The following is a 7,527-nucleotide window of genomic DNA, read 5'->3' on the forward strand; positions in this document are numbered from 1 at the left end:
GAACAAATCTCAGCAAATAATCGGAGTCATAGATCCTCAAATGAATATTCAAAAATATTCAATAAATAATATAAAGGAGTCATAAGTCCTCGAATGAATATTCAAGATAATATTCATTAATAAAATAAAGTTAAAGTTATCGAATAAACCTTATTCGATTAATAGTTTTGAAAACTATGACCATATATATATATATATATAAGTATATATATATATATTTATATCCATATATACAAAATCTACTCGGGATCCTCGACTCCCGGTTTTAGAAAATATTTTCACCTTTGGGTCCCTATACTAAGGGTATATGCAAATTACCGCTATCCTCTAGCATAGGTATTATCAACTGAATCAATAGATATATATGGAAAGAATGCGAAACAGGCATGCATATATATACCATAGCAGCATGCTTCAATATATTGCAACATTTGCTAATATAAACATCATGCATCTATCGCAAGATAATGCATATACATATATACATCACAACAACAGTATAACGGGTAGAAAACTTGCCTGAGAGACTTGGGGTGATAAAAGGCTCGGGACGAGTCTGGTAACCTATAAACAACAAGTAAGTTGGGATTAAACCAAAATCACTTGTAAATCTATACTTTAACTAACTTAGACTCTAACGCTTGTTTTGCGCTCACTGATTCGCTTAAGTCACTCGGGTACCCTCGGCTCCACCATTTTTAATAATTTAACCTTTACGAGTTTTAAAGCGATTCCTTCGCGAGTGTCTTACCAACTGCCTAACACACTTACCATAAATGTTTCATACATTAATTAACCCTTTTTGGTCTTTAACCTATGTTTCAAAGTAAGGCGAGGGGAAAAGTTTCGTTCGCGAAACGCCGTTACTTGAAACGGTCGTTTCTCCTAAACCGTGCATCGGAATCGAACGAACTACATATCAAAATGAAGCTCGTAACATGAGCTATCTAAACATGGCAATGGTCATAATCTAGCAGGGGGTTCTCGGGTCCTAATGTTATGCACAAAAACAGTCTAAAGAAAATCGGACGTTACGACGGCTATGTTTACGTGATTTCCAATATTTTAAACCATTCAAAACCATCCCAAATCAACCTCAAATCCAACATACAACCAACATCCATCCTTATCACATCATAACAACCCCAACCAATTCAATTTAATCATTCATACTTATGCCTAAGCTTAACTTTAATCATACTTAAGTTCTTTTAATCAAAACCACAACATTTACCATTCCATTTCACTACCATTTCAAATCCCAAACTCTAAATCACAACAACAAGCTACAATAGCACCCTACTAATCAAAATCATCTTATAATATATAGGAATCTAGGGTTTGGAGATGGTATACCTTCCTTGAAGTGGTGGGAGGAGCTAGGAAGCCTTAAGAAGCTTTGAGAAGTCTTAGGAATGCTTGGATCTTTAAGGAAAACAAGAAAAACTTCAAGTTAAAAACTTGAAAACACTATTCATAGTCTTCTTCTTTGATTAAATGAAGAAGATTGAGAAGGAATTGATGGCTTAAACTCATGATATAGCCCTAACTAAGCATGAAGATGATTAGGGAATTTACTCACCAATTTAGGAAGCTTGGATCTTTGATTTTTGAATTTTTCTTGCCTTTTGAATAGTGAAAAGCCGAGAGCAAAGATGAACAAGGCCTTGGTTTCTTTTTGATTTTGATCAAGAATGAATTTGCTTGGCTTGGTTGATTTGTTTTTGTGTTTGATTTAGTCAATTACCTTCTTGCCCTTGAATTTGTGTGGTTACAAAGCCACCACACCTCCTTCCTTCCCATGTCATGCTTGTGTCATGTGGTGATGTCATCTTTCCCTCCTTGTCCCCTTTCTATTGGTTGGATGACATCATTCCCACTAATCCCTTTGATTAACTTCCTAATTGTTTGCCTAATGACCGCTGATCTGTTATACGGTTCGCTTAACTTTCATTTTCGTTTATCGTTTGAAGGATCATACCCGGGATTTTATTACTTAGGTTCCCTTAACCTTTCTCAATACATTATATTCCTTTTTATAATCCTCTAACATAATCCTTTAATTTAAATCCTTTTTATCCTGTTACCTTATACTCAATTCTCTCCGTATCTTGTGGATTTCCGGGAAAAACCAAAGTGTTCGAAATTGGATTCTGACGATCTTTACATACACTTATATACTACATAGAGTACTAATAATATCCCAGAATATCCATAACAGAACCCCTACATAGTGTGGCGTGAAAAGTTTTCTCATTCAGCTAAAACACTATTCACAAGGGTTACAAAAAGTTGAAAATTTTGGGGTTATTACATGTGTAATTGAGTTTTAACTATTTGAAACTCCCCCTGAGTTTGTGGATCTTTGATTTGAGAAAGGGGAACTTTCAATAGGTGATCTGTCTTGACTTCCTGCACCTTTTGATAACTCGGCGGATGGTGAATATTGAATACCGACGGATGAAGCAGGTTGTCTCCCGACGGATAACGCAGATTGCCTTCTGACGGATGAAACATTGTGCAACTCGACAGATGTTGAGTTTTGTGCTTCATTGGTGGTAGATTTATCTGCATTATCCTTAGATACATTCTCTTGATCACTTTCATCATCACTGTCATCACTAACCATCTCCACATTGTCAAATTTGAGGCTCTCATGGTAATCTCCATCTTTCAGTCCTTCAATCTTTTTATCATCAAACACAACATGTATTGATTCCACAACAATGTTGGTTCTTAGATTGTAGACTCTATATGCTTTACCAACAGCATATCCAACAAAAATTCCTTCATCTGCTTTAGCATCAAACTTCCCATTTTGATCAGTTTGATTTCTCAGAATATAGCATTTGCTGCCAAAGACATGAAGAAAGTTTAGAGTTGGCTTCTTGTTCTTGAACAATTGATAGGGAGTCATGCATCTTGCTTGATTAACCAGAGAAATATTCTGAGTGTAGCATGCAGTATTTACAGCTTCAGCCCAGAAATATGTTGGCAGTTTAGATTCTTCAAGCATTGTCCTTGCAGCTTCAATAAGTGATATGTTCTTCCTTTCCACTACTCCATTCTGTTGTGGAGTCCTTGCTGCTGAAAACTCATGCAGAATCCCATTTTCCTCACAAAATGCTCTCATGACAGAATTCTTGAACTCAGTTCCATTGTCACTCCTGATTCTTCTTACCTTGAAATCAGGATGATTATTGACTTGCCTTATGTGATTGATAATGATTTCACTAGCCTCATCTTTAGACTTTAAGAAATATGTCCAAGAGAACTTTGAGAAATCATCTATAATTACTAGGAAAAATCTTTTCCTTGAGATGGACAATACATTGACTGGTCCAAACAAATCCATGTGAAGCAGTTGCAAAGGCTCTTCAATTGTTGAATCAAGTTTCTTCCTGAATGATGTTTTAATCTGCTTCCCTTTTTGGCAGGCATCACACAGTCCATCCTTTGAAAACTCCACTAGAGGAATGCCTCTTACCAGTTCTTTCTTTACCAGCTCATTCATGGTCTTGAAGTTTAGATGGGATAGCTTCTTGTGCCATAGCCAACTTTCATCTTGACTTGCTTTACTGAGAAGACAAGTTACAGATTCTGCATTAGATGAGTTGAAATCATCTAGGTACACATTTCCTTTTCTCACACCAGTGAGAACCACTTTGTTGCTTCTTTTATTAGTCACAACACAGACTTCTGAGTTGAAGGTTATTGAATTGCCTTTGTCACAAAGTTGGCTGATACTCAACAGATTGTGTTTGAGACCATCCACTAAGGCAACCTCCTCAATGATGACATTGTCCTTTAAAATCAAGCCATATCCCACAGTATAACCCTTGCTGTCAGCTCCAAAAGTAATACTTGGGCCAGCTCTCTCCTTGAACTCTGTGAGCAGGGTAGAATCACCAGTCATGTGTCTTGAACAACCACTATCCAAGTACCAAAGATTCTTTCTGTTTCCATGCACACATCAAAATCAAATCAAGTTGATTTTGGTACCTAAGTTTCCATGGGCCTTATTAGCTTGTTAGCTGCCTTGTTAGCTTTCTTTTTCTGTTTCTTAGGCCTTATTTCATTTGACTTAGGAATTTCAGATTCATCCTTAGTCATTTGAGTTGGGCCTTTGAAACCATTCATTGCAACAGAATTATCATGCATATAACGACTAACAGGAAATGGCATGCTATGGGTAAACATGTTATTCCAGTTTGGCATGCTAAATGGCATTTGTGGCATACTATATGCAGCATAATAAGGGTTAGGTGCAAATGGAATATTAGCAAACTGTGCATTCATGTTCTGTGTAGACATAGCATTAATAGGCATGGGAGGCATGGCATTCATGTTAGGAAAATGAGGCTGCACAGACATGGAAGTAGGCATGGCAGATTTGCAATTAACAGACAGATGATTTACACTACCACACTTGACACAGATTTTTCTGGGAGCATATTTATCAGGTGTGTAGTTATTGTGTTTGTTAATCCCTACTTTACCGTTCCTATTATTTTTCCTTTTAGTCTCTGTTTTTACCTCAATCTTTTCCAGTCTGTCACTTAACTGTTTTACAGTCATGTGACCAACATTAGCCTTTTTCCCTTTCTTAACTTGACTTGACTCTCCTGAAACAAAGTTCTTGGAAATAGACCCATACTTCTCATTCAGCTTAACTAGTTTGGCTTTGCTAATGGGCTTGCTCACAGCCGACGGATGAGGATTTTCATCATTCAATAGATAACACTTTTTGTTATACGACGGATAGTCCTCATCATCCGTCGAGTCTACATCTGTTAGCAGTCCATCTACCAAATTAGGTTCTAGTTTCTCTTTGTTCTTTTTTCAGGCTTCATCACAGAAAGACTCGATTCCTTGAACTTTGGTGATTTAAGCATGGACATCCCTGGATGTTTTCCATGCTTTAATCACTTCTTGTTCACGCTCGAGCTGCTTCTTTAAAATTTCTTCCTTTTTCAAGGACTCGGTTAATTTACTCCTTAGCAATCTTACACTCAATTCTTAATTTCTCAAAATCAATAAACTGAGACTCAAGCACATTATTCCTCTCACTTAAAAACAAATTGTTTTCTTTGATATTAGTATTTTCTTTAGTAAGAGACTTAAGTGTAACACACAAATGATAAAATTCTGTAGACATGTCATTAATGGAATCATTACACTCAGCTTTAGATAAATATGCAAGGTTTGTAGTAATTACCTGATTGCTGAATTGTTTTGATCTTTAAACTCTTTATAAGTTAAGAGCAAGCTCTGATACCAATTGTTAGTCCCTTAACAATATAGCAAGAATTACAGAAGGGGGGTTGAATGGAATTCTTGAACCTTTTTCTTAAAATAAAAATGTTCGAACTCGAATATAAATATAAGTGTATTGATTAGGACAATGCGGAATAAAAACTTAGGTGAATCAAAACACAAGTAATTAAAAACAAGAGTCTTTAAAAACTTTCTGGTGGATTTAAACAATTCCACCAGAGATATATATTATATCGAGAGAACTCTGTGTGCAAGAATGCTCACAGCTGCTTACAAATATGAACTACTGAGAATACAGAGAAATGCTAATAATTCTGCTTACAACTGTTTCTCACTTTTTGTATCAGATCTTGTTTCTATTTGCTACTTCTTGGTTTATATATTACCAAGATTACAAATTCAAAAGACAGGATCATTATAAAAACTATCGGGTCTAATGCTTTGTTACTTTGTTCTCTATTACCCAGTTAATAGGCTTCCTCATTCCATTTACATACACTTCGACGCATGTGACCAGTTGTCACTGTCAACTGATATACGAATTCTTTATCCGTTGAGTACATGATCATCCGTCGACTTTATGATCATCCGTTGATGGCTTCATTGATCATCCGTCGACTGCTATATTAAACATCCGTTGATAGCTATTTGATCATCCGTCGATGGCTTTGTTAATCATCCGTCGGTAGCTATTTTGGCACTTGACTTCAATTCATTTATGCAGAATTACAAGACATCATCTATGTACAATTAATCAACCTATTCTGCATATCTAGTTAAAGTCAATCATGACTTATATGCTACTACAGAATCTATACAAAGGTGTATGCAGAAATGTTCTACAGGCTCATTATTACATAAGCTACTCACTCGATGGATAATAAGTCATCATCCGTCGGGACTATAATGATTTATCCGTCGGGACTATAATCCTTATCTGTCGAGTGCTACATTATTTCACTAAGTAAAATCTACTTAGGTGTTTTGTTTATGTAATAACCCCAATTTTTGGAATTTTTTCGAAACCCTTATGAATAGTGATTTTGCTGATTATGCTGAATAAGAAAAACTTTTCATGCCATACTATGTAGGGGTTCTTTTATTGTTATTCTGAGATCTTATTAGTACTCTATATGATATATAAGTGTATGTAAAGATCGTCAGAATCCAAATTCGAACACTTTGATTTTTCCCGGAAATCTACCAGATACAGAAAGAATTGAGTATAAGGTAACATGATAAAAAGGATTTAAATTCAAGGATTTTAAGAGAGGATCATAAATGGAATATAAAATATTGAGAAAGGTTTAGGGGAAGCCCAAGTAATAAGATCCCGGATATGATCCCTCGAACGATAAACGCGAACGAAAGTTAAGCGAACCGTAAAACAAATAAGCGACCAAGAGACAAGCTTGTACAAAAAGCCAAGGATTGTGACATCATCAAACCACAAGACAAAGACATGTGGCAAATGGATGACATAAGAAAGGTGACATAAGCATGACAAGTGAGATTGTTTTGTTGGTTGATTTGTAGTCAAGCATTATTTACCATGGTAAATTCTAAACTAACCAAGCTAACAAAACACCACACAAATAGACCAAGCAAGCAAAAAAATTTATTTCCTCTCTTTTCTTCATGAAGCTCTCGGCTTCTTTCTTAGAAAAAGGGAAGTCCAAGCTCCTCCACTTGCTAATTTACAAGGTAATTATCCTAGCTTCTCCTAGTTAAGTTACATACTTCCTAGGAATCTTAGCTTCAAAATCCTTTCCTAGCATTTCCTATAAATCATTCAAGAAGATGGTGAATAGTACTTTCTTGAAATTAATTTTTGTGTTCTTGATTTCTTTGAAAGATCAAGCATGTAGGAGGTTAGATTAAGGCTTCCATGGGCATTCCAAGGATCTTTCATGGATTAAAAGCTTCAAGGAAGGTATAACATGTCATGATCTTAGTCTTAAGTTTTGTTGTTTGGATTTCCTAATGTTTAGATGATGGGTTAGTGTAATGGGTGTGTAATCATGTTTAGAGCTTTGTTTAGTATGTGGTTTTGTTGATTTTGGAGTTAGGAGTGATACTTCTTGGATTTAAAGTTCTTGGCCACATTTTTGACTTGGTTAAGATGAATAAGTTGAGATATTGAGTTATGGTTGAATGATATTGTATTGTGGTTGAATGATGGTGGAATGGTGATGATTGTGGGTTGTTTGTGAATTGAATTGGAGTTGTACGAAATTGGTAATCGCGTAA

This window comes from Apium graveolens, chromosome 9, assembly GCF_009905375.1.
Source record: "Apium graveolens cultivar Ventura chromosome 9, ASM990537v1, whole genome shotgun sequence".
In the NCBI taxonomy this organism is placed as follows: domain Eukaryota; kingdom Viridiplantae; phylum Streptophyta; class Magnoliopsida; order Apiales; family Apiaceae; genus Apium; species Apium graveolens.